The sequence below is a fragment of the Oncorhynchus nerka genome, linkage group LG12, assembly GCF_034236695.1.
Source record: "Oncorhynchus nerka isolate Pitt River linkage group LG12, Oner_Uvic_2.0, whole genome shotgun sequence".
NCBI classification, from domain to species: Eukaryota; Metazoa; Chordata; class Actinopteri; order Salmoniformes; family Salmonidae; genus Oncorhynchus; species Oncorhynchus nerka.
The window spans coordinates 61195727-61219974 of NC_088407.1; the positions used below are offsets into that span (position 1 = coordinate 61195727).

General features: G+C 41.9%; 4 non-coding genes and 3 pseudogenes across 4 annotated transcripts; all 7 read right to left on the reverse strand.

The window, feature by feature from the left end:
* Nucleotides 1-15942: 15942 nt before the first annotated feature.
* LOC135574457 (5S ribosomal RNA) lies at nt 15943-16060 on the reverse strand (annotated as a pseudogene).
* A 278-nt stretch (nt 16061-16338) lies between these two features.
* On the reverse strand, nt 16339-16456 carry LOC135574432 (5S ribosomal RNA; annotated as a pseudogene).
* Nucleotides 16457-17026: 570 nt separating this feature from the next.
* Nucleotides 17027-17145, reverse strand: LOC135574434 (5S ribosomal RNA). The gene has a single exon (XR_010465441.1). It is a non-coding gene; the product is annotated as a 5S ribosomal RNA (ribosomal RNA).
* Nucleotides 17146-22221: 5076 nt separating this feature from the next.
* On the reverse strand, nt 22222-22340 carry LOC135574424 (5S ribosomal RNA). Its single transcript, XR_010465436.1, has one exon. It is a non-coding gene; the product is annotated as a 5S ribosomal RNA (ribosomal RNA).
* A 241-nt stretch (nt 22341-22581) lies between these two features.
* On the reverse strand, nt 22582-22700 carry LOC135574447 (5S ribosomal RNA). The gene has a single exon (XR_010465454.1). It is a non-coding gene; the product is annotated as a 5S ribosomal RNA (ribosomal RNA).
* Nucleotides 22701-22941: 241 nt separating this feature from the next.
* LOC135574428 (5S ribosomal RNA) lies at nt 22942-23060 on the reverse strand (annotated as a pseudogene).
* A 260-nt stretch (nt 23061-23320) lies between these two features.
* Nucleotides 23321-23439, reverse strand: LOC135574438 (5S ribosomal RNA). The gene has a single exon (XR_010465445.1). It is a non-coding gene; the product is annotated as a 5S ribosomal RNA (ribosomal RNA).
* Between the last annotated feature and the right edge of the window lie 809 nt (nt 23440-24248).

Here is a 24248-nt window from a genome sequence, read left to right on the forward strand (position 1 = left end):
CTGATTGCATCTTTTTAACCTTAGATGTTTTAAGATCCTCACATACTATGAACTTACTAATACTTTTCAATGTGTAACAGGCTATGCATATGTCCTTTAACCTGTCACACTAGGCCCCACTGCTAGGCCCCATGTTGGAAGACCAGAGTCAGTAGGTAGTATGCCTCCAATCGTCCACATTGCTGGCTGCTTTCTGCTACCATTGGAAACTTCGGGAAGATTATTATTATTATTTTCTAAGGACCAAGAAAACAGAGGCAGTGGGAGTACCTATTCAAGTAAGTAAATATTTGTATTTATTTTGTATTATTAGCTACCTTGCTACAGAAACTTAGTGTGCACTGTGCAATGAGCTGCCAACATAATGTTCGCTACTGTAGTTAGCCAACTTTACACCCTTCCAAAAATGTACCATGGTACTACTATGGTATTTTCATTCATAGCATGGTACTTTCACTTATACCATGGCATAGTCTGAATCCTGGAAGTGTACCATGGTTTTAGCCTTGAACTATGATGGGACTACCATGGTTCTGCCATTGTACCTATATATTACCATGGTATGGTATCATTTATACCATTGTCACGATCGTCATAATGATTGGACCAAGGCGCAGCGTGCGTAGAGTTCCACATATTTTAATTAATAGAATCTCACCAAATAAAACAAACAAGCACAAACGAAACGTGAAGCTACTGGCGTGCACACAGACAAATACGTAAATGAATCAATATAATACCAACCAACCTCTTGACCTTGGGGGGTTGATTTACTTAATGCATTATACTGCAATTGTACTATGGTAAAGCACACTTAATAAAGATGGTACCATATGATAATTTGTTGTACAATTTATCATAATTGTGCATTACTATGGTAGAATGTATAATACAGGTTAAAATAATGTTTTTTCCATGATCCACATCTACACCATTGTATAAAAAAATGTTTTTAAAGTATTTAGTCAGCCACCAATTGTGCAAGTTCTCCCACTTAAAAAGATGAGAGAGGCCTGTAATTTTCATCATAGATACACTTCAACTATGACAGACAAAATTAGGAAAAAAAATCCAGAAAATCACATTGTAGAATTTTTAATGAATTTATTTGCAAATGTATGGTGGAAAATAAGTATTTGGTCAGTAACAAAAGTTTATCTTAATACTTTGTATTAATTCTATTCTCATTTTGTCTGTCATAGTTGAAGTGTACCTATGATGAAAATTACAGGCCTCTCTCATCTTTTTAAGTGGGAGAACTTGCACAATTGGTGGCTGACTAAATACTTTTTTGCCCCACTGTATAACCAGATTTGTTTAATTTCATAAGCTCGCTGTTGGGTCTATGTTGGTTAAATTATTATGTACTGTAACTTTAGATATGTTGGGACAGATTCTGTTCATGTGAAGGGTGTGTACCTGTTTAAACCAATCAAGTTGGTCTATATGAGTGGTGGGCAGTGGGCTTCGTGGAGTTTTTTCTGTTGTTGCTAGGGAGAAAAAAAAGGGGGACAGATGCTCTTGTGAGGTGGGAAAACTTTTTGTGTACTAAAAATAGTTTTTTCCCGATTTGGTTTTAACTGTACCCTACTTTACTTACCTTAACAAAAATACGATTTATAGTTTAGTTGTAACGCCTGTCGTCGGAAGGAGTGGACCAAAGCGGCAGCATGAAAAGTGTTCATGATTTATTTTATTATCAAAAAACACTCAAACAAAGTAAAAAAACGAAAGCGAACAGTTCTGTCAGGTAACAGAGACTAAACATAAAATAACACCCCACAAAATCCAAATTTATATATGATCCCCAATCAGAGACAACTATACTAGGCAACACTTGGCAAAAACAACAAAGAAATAGACAACATAGAATGCCCACCCCAAATCACACCCTGACTTAACCAAATAGAGAAAATAATACGGCTCTCTAAGGTCAGGGCGTGACATTCGTATTTTAGCGATCGGGTAGTCTCAATTCGCTTGCTGCATGGCTGGATTGACAAGGTTCCAGTGGCTTCAGGAGCTAATGTAGCTTGGGTTCATCGGATCGGGAGCTGGCGAGGACAGTTGGGTCTGAGGGAATGTGTGGGCTTTGTTAACACTCAACATCGTTTTTCAGATGCATGCAGGGCACTTTCTGCCAATTTGATTATAAATAGGCAACGGCCTTGGAACTGTTGCTTTCAAGGGGTTTCTACGAAACCATGAGTAACTGTGTGGGGTTACATGCTGACCACACCGCTCGCGTTACGTGCGCGAGAGTTGCAAAATAAATGTACACATACATGTTATTCAATCATTGCATTCACACTGCTCGCGCGGGTCAACGAGCGTCTGCATAGCCAGGGGCTAAAATAGAACTTGAACATCTCCTCATTCATTTTTAGGAGCATATACCCATGTGGGGGATTGAAGGATGAACTGAGGTCCACATTCCAGCCCAGTTGGTGGTGGTAATGCACCTTAAAGTTGGTTGCCAATCGCCATATAAAGTCCAAAGAAGAAGAAGAAGCAGCCTGAAGGAGGAGAAACAAACTCTGTTTACCCTATTATCTGTGGATTAATTGTCGGAGTAGAGGACCTTGTGAATTTCAGGTAAAATAACAATCCAATGTTTATATCCCAGGACAAATTAGCTAGCAACAGCAAGCTAACTAACTAAATTGCCATAAATGTTTAATCCTTTTCGATATGTCCCCAAATGAATATAGTATATACATGCGTGTTCTGATCATGTTTGGTGTGGGTGGACAAAATCAACGTGCGCGCATGTTAGCATACTGTTTTTTTGAGCTCCAACGACGCCAATTAACATGTTCAGTTTAGCCTAAATCTAAACCCGGGTGCTATCTTAAAATTGTATCGTGTGTATTGGAGATTGTTTGCAAGTTTATCGTTCATCATTAATTATTTCTATACAAATATATCTGTAGGTAAGAACCCTGGTCTCTGTTTATTTCCTAGCAAGTTAAGTTATACTATGTACTGAGAGGTCTTTTTCACAATACTTACTGTATTGATTTACAGTGCCTTCGGGAAGTATTCAGACCCTTTGACACTTAAATATTTGCAACTTTGTTACACAACACAATGCCACAGATGTCTCAAGTTTTGAGGGAGCGTGCAATTGTCATGCAGATGGCAGGAATGTCCACCAGTGCTGTATCCAGAGAATTGAATGTTCTTTCTCTACCATAAACCGCCTACAATATTGTTTTAGAGAATTTGTTAATAGGTCCAAACGGCCTCACAATAGCAGACCATGTGGTGGTGATTGGCTGGGCCTGGCCTCCCAGCGGTTGTGTCTGGGACCCACTGACTTCACAGACCATTGTTACTTGGATATAGTCTACTTTATTTAATAAATATGTTTGTCATTTCTTTATCTCTGCGTTGTCTCCCTCTTTGTTACGCGATATGAGCTGGTTCGTAACACAAGTCATGTGAAATTCATAGATTAGAGCCTAAAGAATTTATTTAAATTGACTGATTTCCTTATATAAACTGTACTGAGTTACAATCCTTGAAATTGTTTCATGTTGCATTTATATTTTTGTTCAGTATACATTTTAAATGCAAATGCAAAATGATAGATAGTTAAAGCTGTGTGCAGTAGCTAGATTCAACACAGCTACATGTAGCTACAAGGCCCGGGCGCCTAAATAAAAATCTGAAAAGCCATCACTGCAACATGAGGGATGCTAGCTGCTTTTGGAGGAGCGGAAGTGAAGACTGGATCCCAAAGAAATTCTGGTGCGTTTGAAAAGGAGTCATTCCGTTGCAGCAACAGCTACATATCTATGTTAATGTAACCGGTACTGTACCGGTACCTTTTTGCGTTGTGTTCTGGTGAGGTGTAGGTAGAAGACAAGGCTCTGGACACAATTCTGCCAGTTGTCTCTCTTTTAATGACTGCATGTGGATACAAATACAAGGTAAAGGTTAATACTGCCTTCTGGACTCCCATCCACAAGTATATTTGCCTCTCCTCATCATGCTCTGAGCAAAAATCCCGTTGATGACATCACAGCATTTACACAATTTAGAAAATAAATACAATAAAACATTGTATTTACTGCATGACAAACACCCTTCTACAGTGTGCAAGCGTAGAGTGGTTTGTACCGTAACACACCTGCAGTATTTCCTGTAAGAGTAACCTTGGTTAGGTGGGTGCTGCGGTCTTACTGTTGTCTGAGTGTTCTGCGTTAGCACACGATCAAGTAGGCTTATCAAGGTTTGCATGCACTTTCCCTCAGTTTGATTAGCAGGTGTGACAAGTTTTTATTTTTTTATTTCACCTTTATTTATCCAGGTAGGCCAGTTGAGAACAAGTTCTCATTTACAACTGCGACCTGGCCAAGATAAATCAAAACAGTGCAACACAAACAACAACACAGAGCAAACAAACAAACATACAGTCAATAATTCAATAGAAAAAGTCTATATTAAACAGTGTGTGCAAATTAGGTAGGATAAGGGAGGTAGGTAAAGGCAATAAATAGGCCATAGTGACAAAATAATTACAATATAGAAATAAACACTGGAGTGAGAGATGACAAGTATCTCACTCTGGCTAGGAGACACTGGACAAGTTGTCACTTCATCTTCAAGTACAGCCATCTGGATATGTGTCTCACAGCAGCATGGCGCTTTGGCCTGGTCAACATTCAGGCTTCCATTTCAGACTGATACTCCTCTAGACGTTCTTGTATCTCAGCTGCCGTCCACCTATCAGCTGTTTTGAACTTTTAAAACCTCAGAAAGAGAAGGATCTGGGCAGTATTTCACAAACATCATCGTTACCTCTTGGCTGGAGTCCTCAATGTTCTGACCCTATCTCCTCAAACACTCATCCGCCACATCTACTGCCTTGCTCAGAAGGATCCAGTACTCCATGGCATTTTCTCCTAGTATGGGCAAAGTGTTATAAAAATCATGAAGAGGCATAGATGAATATGTTACCTCACTGAAATGCTGTCCTATTATCACTTTAGAGTTATCGTGAGGTTTCAGAGATGTTTTGCTGCAGAGTGTTATCTTTACGACATCTCTAGCTCTTCCCATAAGCTTGGACATGACCTCCTGTGACTGTTCTATGACCGGCACGCCCATTTTCCTCAGGTAAGCTTCGATGAGCTCCCCCGATTAATGTACTGAGTACTTGTCAGACCCCTCCCCTCTGAAACATGGAGGTTCTCTCATGTCAGACTGCATGACCAACTTCACACCAGATAAATTAAGGGAAGGTGTGTCAGTCAATGTCTAGCCTGCACTGGAGCTCTGAGCATGTGCTCCTCTATCCTCCTTCCCCTCACCTTCCTTCCTAATTTGAGCTGATATAGACTGTCCTATCTGATGAGCGAGTTGTGTGATAAGATTTCCCAAGTCAGGATTGGCCACCTCTGAACAATCTGAGGGGGTGTCACTAGGCATAATTACAGGAGCTGAAGGTGTGTTGTTAGGCGCCTGAGTAGAGCAAAAATGTTGTGAATCTACAACATCTATAGTTCTAGCTGGGGTCTGAGGCAACTTCCTGAAAAACATCCCTCTCCCAAGACCCAGTTCAAGCTCATCACTGGAAACACGGTCTCCTTTTCCAACAATATAAGTCGTATTCACTATATGATACACAAATAAATGGATGAGTCATTAAATTAAATATACAGTTGAAGTCAGAAGTTTACATACACTTAGGTTGGAGTCATTAAAACTCGTTTTTCAACCACTCCACAAATGTATTGTTAACAAACTATAGTTTTGGCAAGTCGATTAGGACATCTACTTTGTGCATGACACAAGTAATTTTTTCAACAATTGTTTACAGACAGACTATTTCACTTATAATTCACTGTGTCACAATTCCAGTGGGTCAGAAGTTTAAATACACTAAGTTGACTGTGCCTTTAAACAGCTTGGAAAATTCCAGAAAATTATGTCATGGCTTTAGAAGCTTCTGATAGGCTAATGGACATTATTTGAGTCAATTGGAGGTGTACCTGTGGATCTATTTCAAGGCCGACCCTCAAACTCTGTTTCTCTTTGCTTGACATCATGAGAAAATCAAAAGAAATCAGCCAAGACCTCAGAAAGAAATTATAGACCTCCACAATTCTAGTTCATCCTTGGGAGCAATTTCCAAATGCCTGAAGGTACCACGTTCATCTGTACAAACAATAGTACGCAAGTATAAACACCATAGGACCAGGCAGCTGTCATACCACTCAGGAAGGAGACGGATTCTGTCTCCTAGAGATGAACGTACTTTGGTGCGAAAAGTGCAAATCAATCCCAGAACAACAGCAAGGGACCTTGTGAAGATGCTGGAGGAAACAGGTACAAACGTATCTATATACACAGTAAAACGAGTCCTATATCGACATAACCTGAATGGCTGCTCAGCCAGGAAGAAGCCACTGCTCCAAAACCAAAGCCAGACTACGGTTTGCAACTTCAAATGACGACAAAGATCATACTTTTTGGAGAAATGTCCTCTGGTCTGATGAAACAAAAATAGAACTGTTTGGCCATAATGACCATCGTTATGTTTGGAGGAAAAACGGGGAGGCTTGCAAGCCGAAGAACACCATCCCAACCGTGAAGCATGGGGGTGGCAGCATCATGTTGTGGGGTGCTTTGCTGCAGGAGGGACTGGTGCACTTCACAAAATAGATGGCATCATGAGGAGGAAAATTATGTGGATATATTGAAGCAACATTTCAAGACCTCAGTCAGGAAGTTAAAGCTTGGTTGCAAATGGGTCTTCCAAATGGACAATGACCCCAAGCATACTTCCAAAGTTGTGGCAAAATGGCTTAAGGACAACAAAGTCAAGGTACAAAACCCTGACCTCAATCCTATAGAAAATGTGTGGGCAGAACTGAAAATGTGTGTGCGAGCAAGGAGGCCTACACACCTGACTCGGTTACACCAGCTCTGTCAGGAGGAATGGGCCAAAATTCACCCAACTTATTGTGGGAAGCTTGTGGAAGGCTACCTGAAACGTTTGACCCATGTTAAACAATTTAAAGGCAATGCTACCAAATACTAATTGAGTATATGTTAACTTCTGACCCACTGGGAATGTGATGAAAGAAATAAAAGCTGAAATAAATCCTTCTCACTACTATAATTCTGACATTTCGCATTCTTAAAATGAAGTGGTGATCCTAACTGTCCTAAAACAGGGAATATTTACTAGGATTAAATGTCAGTAATTGTGAAAAATTGAGTTTAAATTTATTTGGTTAAGGTGTATGTAAACTTCCGACTTCAACTGTAGCTAATGAACTGATTTCCAATCCCAAAGAGAGAACTATGACAATACAAAAACTCAATTACAACGAAATATCAAATGTTATATCACTTGAGAATAATGAAGCAAGTCTTGGTCTAATGTCTATGCTTCTAATCTCAGATACAGAGACCTGAGAAAATGGCTTAACCTTGTGTGGATGAAGGTCCCAAAGAAAGCATCAAGTCCTGGAGAGACTGAAGGGTATATCGCCATGCGTTATATATGCATGGTGAACCTTGCTTCTAGAGATCTAGCTAATGGTTGTGCAGGTTTCTCTTCCACCCCATCCCTGACATTCTGCTTATTATTTGTATTAAACACTACTCATTTAACTATTCAATTATCTCTCGTTTTTGAGAAAAATGAATGTCTAAACCCATAACCATTTACATAGGCATTCTTTGTATGATATAAAATAAAGTCTTGATTATTTTATGTAAAGTGTATTTTTTGGTCATTGAACATTCCCTGTTTGTCTGTTTTATTTGGTTGTTACTCACTTTCATTCTGTCTGATGAAACTGCACAGATTTGAGCAGCAGTTGATGTCCTTGATCATTGGTGCAGGTGTAACAATCCCTGTATGACTGACCTAGGATGCAACCCCTGTCCATAACAGCACTTCATACCCACAAAGTACCATCCATTATCATTCCAAAACCAGGATCTTGGTTGGTCTAGGATAAGAGTACTTTAGGTCTCCGGGTGGGTGACCTCACCACACGATGGCTACTAGGGCATTCTCACTTTGTCTTTCCTTGATTATCTCCTCAACTGTATTGTATTGGAGGAGAAAATACAAGATCTCTCCATTCTGACCTTCTTCTCCAATGGGTTTTTAGAAGGATACGAGGAGAGGAATCGAGGAAGGATGAATTGAGAAAGTGACTAGCACTCCCCTGTCAACTAGTTCATGTGTGCTACACACTCACCCCTCTGATACACTAACTGACCTCCTTCTCATTAACTTCAACACACTCACCCCTCTGCTATACTCACTGCACCCCTCTGCTATACTCACTGACCTCCTTCTCATTAACCTCAACACACTCACCCATCTGCTACACTCACTGACCTCCTTCTCATTAACCTCAACACACTCACCCCTCTGCTACACTCACTGACCTCCTTCTCATTAACCTCAACACACTCACCCCTCTGCTACAGTCACTGACCTCCTTCTCATTAACCTCAACACACTCACCCCTCTGCTACACTCACTGACCTCCTCCTTATCACCCTCAGCACACTCACCCCTCTGCTACACTCACTGACCTCCTCCTTATCACCCTCAACACACTCACCCCTCTGTTACACTCACTGACCTCCTCCTTATCACCATCAACACACTCACCCCTCTGTTACACTCACTGACCTCCTTCTCATTAACCTCAACACACTCACCCCTCTGTTACACTCACTGACCTCCTCCTTATCACCCTCAACACACTCACCCCTCTGTTACACTCACTGACCTCCTCCTTATCACCCTCAACACACTCACCCCTCTGTTACACTCACTGACCTCCTTCTCATTAACCTCAACACACTCACCCCTCTGTTACACTCACTGACCTCCTCCTTATCACCCTCAACACACTCACTCCTCTTACACTCACTGACCTCATTCTCATTAACCTCAACACACTCACCCCTCTGCTACACCCACTGACCTTCTTCTCATTAACCTCAACACACTCAAATCAAATCAAATCAAATTTATTTATATAGCCCTTCGTACATCAGCTGATATCTCAAAGTGCTGTACAGAAACCCAGCCTAAAACCCTAAGCAGGTGTAGAAGCACGGTGGCTAGGAAAAACTCCCTAGAAAGGCCAAAACCTATGAAGAAACCTAGAGAGGAACCAGGCTATGTGGAGTGGCCAGTCCTCTTCTGGCTGTGCCGGGTGGAGATTATAACAGAACATGGCCAATATGTTAAAATGTTCATAAATGACCAGCATGGTCGAATAATAATAAGGCAGAACAGTTGAAACTGGAGCAGCAGCACGGCCAGGTGGACTGGGGACAGCAAGGAGTCATCATGTCAGGTAGTCCTGGGGCATGGTCCTAGGGCTCAGGTCCTCCGAGAGAGAGAAAGAAAGAGAGAATTAGAGAGAGCATATGTGGGGTGGCCAGTCCTCTTCTGGCTGTGCCGGGTGGAGATTATAACAGAACATGGCCAAGATGTTAAAATGTTCATAAATGACCAGCATGGTCCAATAATAATAAGGCAGAACAGTTGAAACTGCAGCAGCAGCACGGCCACGTGGACTGGGGACAGCAAGGAGTCATCATGTCAGGTAGTCCTGGGGCATGGTCCTAGGGCTCAGGTCCTCCGAGAGAGAGAAAGAAAGAGAGAAGGAGAGAATTAGAGAACGCACACTTAGATTCACAGGACAACGAATAGGACAGGAGAAGTACTCAGATATAACAAACTGACCCTAGCCCCCGACACATAAACTACTGCAGCATAAATACTGGAGGCAGAGACAGGAGGGGTCAGGAGACACTGTGGCCCCATCCGAGGACACCCCGGACAGGGCCAAACAGGAAGGATATAACCCCACCCACTTTGCCAAAGCACAGCCCCCACCACTAGAGGGATATCTTCAACCACCAACTTACCATCCTGAGACAAGGCTGAGTATAGCCCACAAAGATCTCCGCCATGGCACAACCCAAGGGGGCGCCAACCCAGACAGGATGACCACATCAGTGAATCAACCCACTCAGGTGACGCACCCCTTCCAGGGACGGCATGAGAGAGCCCCAGTAAGCCAGTGACTCAGCCCCTGTAATAGGGTTAGAGGCAGAGAATCCCAGTGGAAAGAGGGAACCGGCCAGGCAGTGACAGCAAGGGCGGTTCGTTGCTCCAGAGCCTTTCCGTTCACCTTCCCACTCCTGGGCCAGACTACACTCAATCATATGACCCACTGAAGAGATGAGTCTTCAGTAAAGACTTAAAGGTTGAGACCGAGTTTGCGTCTCTGACATGGGTAGGCAGACCGTTCCATAAAAATTGAGCTCTATAGGAGAAAGCCCTGCCTCCAGCTGTTTGCTTAGAAATTCTAGGGACAATTAGGAGGCCTGCGTCTTGTGATCGTAGCGTACGTGTAGGTATGTACGGCAGGACCAAATTAGAGAGATAGGTAGGAGCAAGCCCATGTAATGCTTTGTAGGTTAGCAGTAAAACCTTGAAATCAGCCCTCGCTTTGACAGGAAGCCAGTGTAGAGAGGCTAGCACTGGAGTAATATGATCAAATTTTTTGGTTCAGTCAGGATTTTAGCAGCCGTATTTAGCACCAACTGAAGTTTATTTAGTGCTTTATCCGGGTAGCCGGAAAGTAGAGCATTGCAGTAGTTTAAAACCTGTTAGGGATGATGCGAATTTTCGCAGCTTTTCGCAGCTTTAAAAAAAAAATTGCGCAACATTTCAAAGTCCTGCTACTCATGCCAGGAATATAGTATATGCATATGATAAGTATGTGTGTATAGCAAACACTCTGAAGTCTCTAAAACTGGTTAAATCGTGTCTGTGGCTATAACAGAACGTGTTTAGGAGTAAAAATCCCAGGGAAAACTGTTCACCAAAAACACAAAATAAATATTAATCCGCCAGTCAATGTATTGTCTAAGGCGATAGAAAATAGATGACGTTCCGTTTACAATGCCTACAGCTTCCACACGATGTCGCCAGTACTGGCATTTCATGGCTGGTTTGTCCTTGGTGGGATGACGTATAGGCACTTCCTGTCTTGGGGCGCACCGGAGGAAGTTATGAAAGTGAAAAAAATGGACGATGATTTCAAGACTTGCTGCTATCGAATACAGATCGCCCACGTGATCAATTTGATCGATTATTAACGTTTATTAATACCTAAAGTTGGTTTACAAAAGTAGTTTGAAGTGATTTGTAAAAGTTTATAGGCAACTTTTTTAATTTTAAAAAGTGACGTTGCGTCTTGTAAAGGTGAATTTTCCTGGATCAGACCGGCCTTCATAAAATGACATTTTGGGTATACAATGACGGATTTAATCGGGAAAAATACCCAATTGTGATGTTTATGGGACATATAGGAATGCCAACAAAGAAGCTCGTCAAAGGTAATGAATGTTTTATATTTTATTTCTGCGTTTTGTGTAGCGCCGGCTACCGCAAAATCTTTTGTTTAGGTCTCGTTCAGGTATTTCGGGGGGTGCATGCTATCAGATAATAGCTTCTCATGCTTTCGCCGAAAAGCATTTGTCAAATCTGACATGTTGGCTAGATTCACAATGAGTGTAGCTTTAATTGAGTATCTTGCGTGTGTGTTTTAATGAAAGTTAGAGTTTTATCGAGTACTATAGGTGGCGCTCTGAAATTTCCGCTGATTTGGTTCCTGTACAGGAACCACCATCCGTAACAGGTTCTAACCTAGAAGTGACAAAAGCATGGATAAATGTTTCTGCATCATTTTTGGACAGAAAGTTTCTGATTTTTGCAATGTTACGTAGATGGGAAAAAGCTGTCCTTGAAATGGTCTTGATATGTTCTTCAAAAGAGAGATCAGGGTCCAGAGTAACGCCGAGGTCCTTCACAGTTTTATTTGAGACGACTGTACAACCATTAAGATTAATTGTCAGATTCAACAGAAGATCTCTTTGTTTCTTGGGACCTAGAACAAGCATCTCTGTTTCGTCCGAGTTTAAAAGTAGAAAGTTTGCAGCCATCCACTTCCTTATGCCTGAAACACATGCTTCTAGCAAGGGCAATTTTGGGGCTTCACCATGTTTCATTGAAATGTACAGCTGTGTGTCATCTGCATAGCAGTGAAAGTTAACATTATGTTTTCGAATAACATCCCCAAGAGGTAAAATATATAGTGAAAACAATAGTGGTCCTAAAACGGAACCTTGAGGAACACCGAAATTTACAGTTGATTTGTCAGAGGACAAACCATTCACAGAGACAAACTGATATCTTTCCGACAGATAAGATCTAAACCAGGCCAGAACTTGTCCGTGTAGACCAATTTGGGTTTCCAATCTCTCCAAAAGAATGTGGTGATCGATGGTATCAAAAGCAGCACTAAGGTCTAGGAGCACGAGGACAGATGCAGAGCCTCGGTCCGATGCCATTAAAATGTCATTTACCACCTTCACAAGTGCCGTCTCAGTGCTATGATGGGGTCTAAAACCAGACTGAAGCATTTCGTATACATTGTTTGTCTTCAGGAAGGCAGTAAGTTGCTGCGCAACAGCCTTTACTAAAATTTTTGAGAGGAATGGAAGATTCGATATAGGCCGATGGTTTTTTATATTTTCTGGGTCAAGGTTTGGCTTTTTCAAGAGAGGCTTTATTACTGCCACTTTTAGTGAGTTTGGTAAACATCCGGTGGATAGAGAGCCGTTTATTATGTTCAACATAGGAGGGCCAAGCACAGGAAGCAGCTATTTCAGTAGTTTAGTTGGAATAGGGTCCAGTATGCAGCTTGAAGGTTTAGAGGCCATGATTATTTTCATCATTGTGTCAAGAGATATAGTACTAAAACACTTGAGCGTCTCTCTTGATCCTAGGTCCTGGGAGAGTTGTGCAGACTCAGGAAAACTGAGCTTTGAAGGAATACACAGATGTAAAGAGGAGTCCGTAATTTGCTTTCTAATAATCATAATCTTTTCCTCAAAGAAGTTCATGAATTTATCACTGCTAAAGTGAAAGTCATCCTCTCTTGGGGACTGCTGCTTTTTAGTTAGCTTTGCGACAGTATCAAAAAGGAATTTCGGATTGTTCTTATTTTCCTCAATTAAGTTAGAAAAATAGGATGATCGAGCAGCAGTAAGGGCTCTTCGGTACTGCACGGTTCTGTCTTTCCAAGCTAGTCGGAAGACTTCCAGTTTGGTGTGGTGCCATTTCCGTTCCAATTTTCTGGAAGCTTGCTTCAGAGCTCGGGTATTTTCTGTGTACCAGGGAGCTAGTTTCTTATGAGAAATGTTTTTCGTTTTTAGGGGTGCAACTGCATCTAGGGTATTGCGCAAGGTTAAATTGAGTTCTTCAGTTAGGTGGTTAACTGATTTTTGTCCTCTGGCGTCCTTGGGTAGACAGAGGGAATCTGGAAGGACATCAAGGAATCTTTGTGTTGTCTGTGAATTTATAGCACAACTTTTGATGTTCCTTGGTTGGGGTCTGAGCAGATTATTTGTTGCAATTGCAAACGTAATAAAATAGTGGTCCGATAGTCCAGGATTATGAGGAAAAACATTAAGATCCACAACATTTATTCCATGGGACAAAACTAGGTCCAGCGTGTGACTGTGACAGTGAGTGGGTCCAGAGACATGTTGGACAAAACCCACTGAGTCGATGATGGCTCCGAAAGCCTTTTGGAGTGGGTCTGTGGACTTTTCCATGTGAATATTAAAGTCACCAAAGATTAGAATATTATCTGCTATGACTACAAGGTCCGATAGGAATTCAGGGAACTCAGTGAGGAACGCTGTATATGGCCCAGGAGGCCTGTAAACAGTAGCTATAAAAAGTGATTGAGTAGGCTGCATAGATTTCATGACTAGAAGCTCAAAAGACAAAAACGTCTTTTTTTTTTGTAAATTGAAATTTGCTATCGTAAATGTTAGCAACACCTCCGCCTTTGCGGGATGCACGGGGGATATGGTCACTAGTGTAGCCAGGAAGTGAGGCCTCATTTAACACAGTAAATTCATCAGGCTTAAGCCATGTTTCAGTCAGGCCAATCACATCAAGATTATGATCAGTGATTAGTTCATTGACTATAATTGCCTTTGAAGTAAGGGATCTAACATTAAGTAGCCCTATTTTGAGATGTGAGGTATCATGATCTCTTTCAATAATGACAGGAATGGAGGTGGTCTTTATCCTAGTGAGATTGCTAAGGCGAACACCGCCATGTTTAGTTTTGCCCAACCTAGGTCGAGGCACAGACACAGTCTCAATGGTGATAGTATACGCTGATTCACTGGTGTGCTAGTGGCAGTTCATTAGAGCGTGGCGTTGAAGATGTTGTTCCCAGCAACGATTAAAACATTCCCTAACCAGAAAATGGATTGATGGCAGCATTCGCGTGAAACTGGCGCAACCACTGCTTTTAATCAGGGGCAAGGTGTCTGGTAACATGACCGAATCAAACAGTGCAGCTATTCCCTCCATAGTGGCTATCAAACAAGCTAAGCGTCAGTACAGAAACAAAGTAGAATCTCAATTCAGCGCTCAGACACAAGAGGCATGTGAATCAGGGTCTACAGTCAATCACGGACTACAGGAAGAAATCCAGCCCAGTCACGGACCAGGATGTCTTGCTCCCCAGGCAAACTAAATAACTTTTTGCCCACTTTGAGGACAATACAGTGCCACTGACACGGCCTGCAAAAACGAAAACATGCTTCTCTCCTTCACTGCAGCCGAGGTGAGTAAGACATTTAAGGCGTGTTAACCCTCGCAAGGCTGCAGGCCCAGACGGCATCCCCAGCCGCGCCCTCAGAGCATGTGCAGACCAGCTGGCGGTGTGTTTACGGACATATTCAAGTCAATCCCTATTAACCAGTCTGCTGTTCCCACCATTTCAAGAGGGCCACCATTGTTCCTGTTCCCAAAAAGCTAAGGTAACTGTAGCCTAACTACCGCCCGAAACACTCACTTCCGTCATCATGAAAGTGGCTGGAGCCTGTCAGGAAAAAAACCTCCACCCTACTGAACCCTTGACCTGGTATTCCAATTTGCTTATTTCCAAATAACCAGGTCCACAGACGATGCAATCTCAACCAGACTTCAGCCCTAACCCATCTGGACAAAAATACCTATGGACAAAGTTCAGTCTGATTAACAGCTGTTGCATTCAACACCATTTAGCAAATTGCTATACTGTCATCAAGCTCCCAGGTCTACAAACCCTTGTCTCAATTTGGGTACTGGACCCCTGTGGGAAAAAACGCCCAAGGTTGAAAAATGCTTACAGCATCTCCTCCCAGGCGGTCTCCGATCCTCAACCAGGGGCCCCACCCTGCTTAACGTTCTGAGATCAGACGAGATCAGGCGTACTCAGGACAGTGTGGCCGTAAGCGAGAAACTATCTCTTGTGCACTATATAAAGTCAAAGTGAGTCTGATTAACAGCTGTTGCATTTTCACCATTTAGATAAGAATCTTTGTGTCACTCAAAATGTGGAAAAAATTGCATATACTGTAGCCATAATTTGTAGCACAGATTGTTGGATGAAATACAAACTAACCTTGCTTACTTATTTCAAAGCGAGGGCACATATTTCAGCCTTGTGGGAAAAAAACAAAGGACAAAGAGTTGTACTAACAAGACCCGAAGCTTCATGACGAGATCAGGCAGCAGTGTGGCCTGGAGAAACTATCTCCCAGTCAAAGCGGTCTCCGATCCAAGTACTAACCAGACCCGAATTCTGCTTAGCTTCAGAGATCAGACGAGATCCATTTAGATAAGCACTATATAAAGTCATGAGTCTGATTTGTTGCATTTCACCATTTAGATAAAATTGCATATACTGTAGCCATAATTTGTAGCACAGATTGTTGGATGAAATACAAACTAACCTTGCTTACTTATTTCAAAGCGAGGCACATATTTCAGCCTTGTGGGAAAAAAACGGATAAAGAGTTGACAAATGCTTACAGCACCTGGTATTCCCAGGCGGTCTCCCATCCAAGTACTAACCAAGCCCGACCCTGCTTAGCTTCCGAGATCAGACGAGATCAGGCGTACCAGGACAGTGTGGCCGTAAGCGAGAAACCATCTCTGGTGCACTATATAAAGTCAAAGTGAGTCTGGATTAACAGCTGCTGCATTTTCACCATTTAGATAAGAATCTTTGTGTCACTCAAAATGTGGAAAAAAATTGCATATACTGTAGCCATAATTTGTAGCACAGATTGTTGGATGAAATACAAACTAAACTTGCTTACTTATTTCCAAAGCGAGGGCAATATATTTCAGCCTTGTGGAAAAAATTGGATGAAATACGTTTTGTCATTTCAAAGCGAGGGCACAAAGAGTTGGACAAATGCTTACAGCACCTGGTATTCCCAGGCGGTCTCCGATCCAAGTAATTAACCAGGCCCGACCCTGCTTAGCTTCAGAGATCAGACGAGATCAGGCGTACTCAGGACAGTGGCTGTAAGCGAGAAACTATCTCTGGTGCACTATATAAAGTCAAAGTGAGTCTGATTAACAGCTGTTGCATTTTCACCATTTAGATAAGAATCTTGTGTCACTCAAAATTGCATATACTGTAGCCATAATTTGTAGCACAGATTGTTGGATGAAATACAAACTAACCTGCTTACTTATTTCAAAGCGAGGCACATATTTCAGCCTTCCTGGGAAAAAACGGACAAAGAGTTGACAAAATGCTTACAGCACCTGGTATTCCCAGGCTACTCCATCCAAGTAGTAACCAGGCCCGACCCTGCTTAGCTTCAGAGATCAGACGAGATCAGGCATTTGACAGTGTGGCCGTAAGCAAGAAACTATCTCTTGGTGCACTATATAAAGTCAAAGTGAGTCTGATTAACAGCTGTTGCATTTTCACCATTTAGATAAGAATCTTTGTGTCACTCAAAATTGCATATACTGTAGCCATAATTTGTAGCACAGATTGTTGGATGAAATACAAACTAACCTTGCTTACTTATTTCAAACGAGGCACATATTTCAGCCTTGTGGGAAAAAACGGACAAAGAGTTGACAAAATTCTTACAGCACCTGGTATTCCCAGGCGGTCTCCCATCCAAGTACTAACCAGGCCCGACCCTGCTTAGCTTCTGAGATCAGACGAGATCAGGCGTACTCAGGACAGTGTGGCCGTAAGCGAGAAACTATCTCTTGGTGCACTATATAAAGTCAAAGTGAGTCTGATTAACAGCTGTTGCATTTTCACCATTTAGATAAGAATCTTTGTGTCACTCAAAATTTGGAAAAAATTGCATATACTGTAGCCATAATTTGTAGCACAGATTGTTGGATGAAATACAAACTAACCTTGCTTACTTATTTCAAAGCGAGGGCACATATTTCAGCCTTGTGGGAAAAAACGGACAAAGAGTTGACAAAATGCTTACAGCACCTGGTATTCCCAGGCGGTCTCCGATCCAAGTACTAACCAGGCCCGACCCTGCTTAGCTTCAGAGATCAGACGAGATCAGGCGTACTTTTTTTTTTTTTTATTATCAAAAAACTTATTTACAGTATATAAAATTTAATATACAGTCTGATTAACAGCTAGTTGCATAAACCATTTAGATAACATTATCTTTGTGTCACCAAAACAAACCATGTTTTATCAACACAATGCTATAACATTGTAGCACACAAGTCACCCTTGAAAACAATCAAAAAAACAAAATAACTTATTAAAGCAATACTATATTTACAACCATTTACATAAAACTTTTTGACAAAAGTTGAAAATGCTTACAGCACCTCATTCCAAATCACCTCCTCGTCAAGTAGAACCAAAGACAGTCCAAAACAAATCCTTCAAAATATTTACTGATATCTCGAAACATTTACACATCAAACCCCAGAAAAACTATCTCTTCCCCACAGTAATAAAGTCACAACTTCTGATTAACAGCTGTCTGCAAATTCTCCATTTAGACCTAAGAATCCCCATTCTCAAAATTGCACATATACTTAAATTAGTCATAATTGTTTGAAATACAAACTAACCTTTGCTTACTTATTTGCCAAAGCAGGCACCTCTTTCAGCCTTGTGGGAAAAAACGGACAAAGAGTTGACAAATGCTTACAGCTCCAGCTTCCCAGGCGGTCTCCCATCCAAGTGACTAACCAAGCCCGACCCTGCTTATCTTCAAATCAGACGGATCAGGCTAGTCTAACAGTGTTCAATCAAAACCATCTTCTTTCTTCTTCATCAAGTCTTGTTCTGTTTAACAGCTGCTGCATTTTCACCATTCTCCTTCTTTGTGTCACTCAAAATGTGGAAAACTTTGCGTATACTGTAGCCATAATTTGTGGTACAGCATTGTTGGATGAAATCCCTCTAACCTTGCCCTTCAACTTATTCTCAAAGTCTTGAGCTTATTTCCGCCTTGTGGGAAAAACGGACAAAGAGTTGACAAATGCTTACAGCCCTTATTCTCCAGGCTGATTCTGTTCTTACCAAGCCCGACCTTCTCTCCCTGGGGCTGCTCAGATCAGACGAGATCTCCTACTCCAGCTTCCTCCACCCATCTCTTGGTCACTTTTTAAAGTCAAAAGTGAGTCTGATTAACAGCTGTTGCATTTTCCCCATTTAGACAAGAATCTGCGCTACACCCTCCTAAATGTGGAAAATTGCATATACTCCTCTCATAATTTGTAGCACTTGTGGATGAAATACAAACTAACCTTGCTTACTTATTTCAAAATCAGGGCACTCTATTTCAGCCCTGGCTGGGAAAAAAAACCTACAAAGAGTTGACAAAATGCCGATTACAGCACCTGGTATTACTCCGGCCCCCATCCAAGTACTAACCAATATGGCCGAACGCACTTAGTTTCCGAGATCAGACGAGATCAGGCGTACCATCAGGACAGTGTGGCCGTAAGCGAGAAAACCATCTCTGGTGCACTATATAAAGTCAAAGTGAGTCTGATTAACAGCTGCTGCATTTTCACCATTTAAATAAGAATCTTTGTGTCACTCAAAATGTGGGAAAATTGCATATACTGTAGCCATAATTTGTAGCACAGATTGTTGGATGAAATACAAACTAACCTTGCTTACTTATTTCAAAGCGAGGGCACATATTTCAGCCTTGTGAAAAAGGACAAAGTGAGTTGACAAAATGCTTACAGCACCTGGTATTCCCAGGCGGTCTCCGATCTGGCATAACCAGGCCCGACCCTGCTTAGCTTCAGATCGACGAGATCAGGCGTACCAGGACAGTGTGGCCGTGAAGTAGAAACTATCTTGCGCACTATATAAAGTCAAAGTGAGTCTGTTCGTAGTCTCTTTTCCAGCGTTGGTCAAAGCCATTGTATCCATCTGAATAATGCCAGGAGGAATGTCCCCCAAACAGCAATATGCTGCCGGGGAACAACCCTAAACTATAAATTTAACTTAATCAATTTACAAACAGAAATTGTACTTCAAATAGCTCAAAACTCCAACACAAACTCTCTAGAGCAAACACTCAGTCTCAGCGCAATCACTCACACCTGCGTCAATTACCTATCAACAGGTGCGTACTCATGCCAGTGTGGCCGTAGGCGAGAAACTATCTCTTGGTGCACTATATAAAGTCAAAGTGAGTCTGATTAACAGCTGTTGCATTTTCACCATTTAGATAAGAATCTTTGTGTCACTCAAAATGTGGAAAAAATTGCATATACTGTAGCCATAATTTGTAGCACAGATTGTTGGATGAAATACAAACTAACCTTGCTTACTTATTTCAAAGCGAGGGCACATATTTCAGCCTTGTGGGAAAAAACGGACAAAGAGTTGACAAAATGCTTACAGCACCTGGTATTCCCAGGCGGTCTCCCATCCAAGTACTAACCAGGCCCGACCCTGCTTAGCTTCTGAGATCAGACGAGATCAGGCGTACTTTTTTTTTTTTTTTTTATTATCAAAAAATCTTATTTACAGTATATACAAATTTAATATACACATATCATTTTAATCAACATAGTACATAAACCATTTTAATCAACATTATACACAAAACCATTTTAATCAACACAAAACACACACCATGTTTTATCAACACAATGCTATAACATTGGCAGACACACAAGTCACCCCCTGTCAAAACAATCAAAAAACCAAAATAAATGAATATACCAATACTAGATTATACAACCATTTACATACAATACTTTGTTAAACAAAAAACCCATACGAGTCGAGGGTTCCAAATCACCTCCTTGTCAAGTAGAACCTAAAGACAGTCTCAAAAACAAATCCTTCAAAATATTTACTGATATCTCTTAAACATTTACACATCAAACCCCATGCACCAAAACCACCATCCTCCCCACAGTAATCAATCCACAATCCTTCATAAACACCCTCTCTAAATCCTCCTGCTTAGACCTATACATCCCCATTCACCAAAGTATCTGCATGTTAAATTAGTCAACTCGTTTTAACCCTAGCTACCCACAACATGCCCACAGCACCTCTACTCACAGTACATTTGTCCATTCCACCAAACCATCATGAAGGCCTCACAGCTCAGCTTCCACGCAATGTCCTGACCGTCTATAATTATTACCTTGAACACAAAGGAGGGGATGAACCTAGTCTATGTTCCAATCAACCATCTTCTTTTCTTCTTCATCATCTTGTTCTGTTTATACTCAACCTCCACTTCCCACCAAGGTTTCTCCTTCTCTTCCACTTGTCATGTAGTCTTCAAACTCTTTACGTTTGTGAGAGGCCTCCTTTGCAGCATCCTCCTCCCCTAGAGGAGCTCCTCTCCCAGAGGATCGCCCTTCAACTCCCCATCGTCTCGTCTTGAGCTTATCCTTCCGTCCTTGGGGTGTCTCCCTTCCTTCAGTACAAGGATCCGTCTCCCCTTCATCCTCGACTGATTCTGTTCTTCGCCCTCCGCCTTCTCTCCCTGGGGCTGCTCACTCATACCGATCTCCTCTCCAGCTTCCTCCACCTCATTCTCCTCCACGTCACTTTTCGCTGAAACAATGTGATGACAATTCCTGAGCATCTTCCCGTGTGGACAGGAGCACTGCGCTACCCCTCCCGCATCCAACACAACCTCGCTCTCTCCTCCCATTGCACTCTCAAAGGTGATGCCCCTGCTCACCACACTTATGACATGCAAAATCTGTGCACTCTCGTAGCACGTGCCCTGGCTGGATACACAGCCTACAAACCTTGACCTGCCGATCGTGAATTACTCTGAAGTACTCAGCCCCTTTCCAATGTTTCAAATTTGGCGAATATGGCAACGAGCGCACTGTGTCTGTGAACCTCACTTTACAGAGCGCGTCCCATCAGCAATGTCCGTCCCGGCCAGTAGCGCCTTTTCACCGGGGCGATATAGCAGACACACCCCATGCTCTTAGCCGTTCTGCTGATGTCTCGTCTGTGATATATACTGGGAGGTTTAAGAAGGACACAACCATCTCATCCAGCGATAGATCCTTTGCCATTATTCGACAGCTCCGGTTTTAAATCCATCCATCAATTTTTTTTCCTCTCAGATTTGACAGCGTCACTTCATACCGCTTATCATCTTTTTGACCCGACAGCCGCAGACCAGTCCACAAACTTCTTTGATCCCTCTCAATACCTCCATCATTGTAATCTTCTCTTCTCCCATAATCTCGACAGCCACTGTTAAGTTCTTTTCATATTTTTCGCCTGTCTTGCTGCAGCGCCCATTATCCATGTTTTCTTTGTTCGTAGTCTCTTTTCCAGCGTTGGTCAAAGCCATTGTATCCATCTGAATAATGCCAAGAGGAATGTCCCCCCAAACAGCAATATGCTGCCAGGAACAACCCTAAACTATAAATTTAACCCTAATCAATTTACAAACAGAAATTGTACTTCAAATAGCTCAAAACTCAACACAAACTCTCTAGAGCAAACACTCAGTCTCTTCAGCGCAATCACTCACACCTGCGTCAATTACCTATCAACAGGTGCGTACTCATGCCAGTGTGGCCGTAGGCGAGAAACTATCTCTTGGTGCACTATATAAAGTCAAAGTGAGTCTGATTAACAGCTGTTGCATTTTCACCATTTAGATAAGAATCTTTGTGTCACTCAAAATGTGGAAAAAATTGCATATACTGTAGCCATAATTTGTAGCACAGATTGTTGGATGAAATACAAACTAACCTTGCTTACTTATTTCAAAGCGAGGGCACATATTTCAGCCTTGTGGGAAAAAACGGACAAAGAGTTGACAAAATGCTTACAGCACCTGGTATTCCCAGGCGGTCTCCCATCCAAGTACTAACCAGGCCCGACCCTGCTTAGCTTCTGAGATCAGACGAGATCAGGCGTACTCAGGACAGTGTGGCCGTAAGCTAGAAACTATCTCTTGGTGCACTATATAAAGTCAAAGTGAGTCTGATTAACAGCTGTTGCATTTTCACCATTTAGATAAGAATCTTTGTGTCACTCAAAATGTGGAAAAAATTGCATATACTGTAGCCATAATTTGTAGCACAGATTGTTGGATGAAATACAAACTAACCTTGCTTACTTATTTCAAAGCGAGGGCACATATTTCAGCCTTGTGGGAAAAACGGACAAAGAGTTGACAAAATGCTTACAGCACCTGGTATTCCCAGGCGGTCTCCAATCCAAGTACTAACCAGGCCCGACCCTGCTTAGCTTCTGAGATCAGACGAGATCAGGCGTACTCAGGACAGTGTGGCCGTAAGCTAGAAACTATCTCTTGGTGCACTATATAAAGTCAAAGTGAGTCTGATTAACAGCTGTTGCATTTTCACCATTTAGATAAGAATCTTTGTGTCACTCAAAATGTGGAAAAATTGCATATACTGTAGCCATAATTTGTAGCACAGATTGTTGGATGAAATACAAACTAACCTTGCTTACTTATTTCAAAGCGAGGGCACATATTTCAGCCTTGTGGGAAAAAACGGACAAAGAGTTGACAAAATGCTTACAGTACCTGGTATTCCCAAGCGGTCTCCCATCCAAGTACTAACCAAGCCCGACCCTGCTTAGCTTCCGAGATCAGACGAGATCAGGCGTACTCAGGACAGTGAGGCCGTAAGCAAGAAACTATCTCTTGGTGCACTATATAAAGTCAAAGTGAGTCTGATTAACAGCTGTTGCATTTTCACCATTTAGATAAGCATCTTTGTGTCACTCAAAAAGTGGAAGAAATTGCATATACTGTCATCATAATTTGTTGCACACATTGTTGGATGAAATACAAACTAACCTTGCTTACTTATTTCAAAGCGAGGGCACATATTTCAGCCTTGTGGGAAAAAACGGACAAAGAGTTGAAATTTCACAAGGCAGTGACAAAAAGCTTACAGCACCTGGTATTCCCAGGCGGTCTCCCATCCAAGTACTAACCAGGCCCGACCCTGCTTAGCTTCCGAGATCAGACGAGATCAGGAGTACTCAGGCCGGTGTGGTCGTAAGCGAGAAAGTATCTCTTTGTGCACTATATAAAGTCAAAGTGAGTCTGATTAACAGCTGTTGCATTTTCACCATTTAGATAAGCGTCTTTGTGTCACTCAAAAAGTGGAAGAAATTGCATATACTGCAGCCATGATAAACCCAGATCTAGGGATCTCTTATGCTTATTTTGGAACAAAATCCTCATTGTCTAAACCATGGGTTAAATTACCACTCTCCGCATACTCGAGTAGGACGTGCTCTATCAGGAATATGTCACCCACGATAAGACAGCTCAGACGAACAGCTTCCATGTGAAGCCCCACCCTCTCCCCGAGAACACATCACTTAGCAAGAGCCAGACACATCTTCACTTCTATGAACAACAACAGTGAGGAAAGGACAGGTAAGGTATTTTTCATTCGAGATGGCCCCAGAATTCTGTTAATTCCAGTTCTCTCTCGAACTCTGCTATTGTTAGACAGCTTAAAAATGTGTCTTACCCCCCAGTGCGATATGAATCCGGGTGCTCTTTCAGCTAGCTGTCACCAGGAGTCCTTGGTATGGTCCCCCAACAAGCCTATGGGACTGGATTGAGTGACTTCACCTGTAGTTCACCTGTAGTGCATAAAATCTTGGACATACAGGTTTGGTTAACAAACAGTTTCTCATTTGTTCTGTTTATTAGCTAAAAATAAATTATCCAGTTAATTATCCGTAGGTCACATCCTATTCTAGAACACAATTTACCCATTCCCCCTTTTGTTACCTGGCTCTGCCCAGAGTAACAACCTGCTGCTTATTCTTAAACAATGACTTCGGTAAGATTTAGTG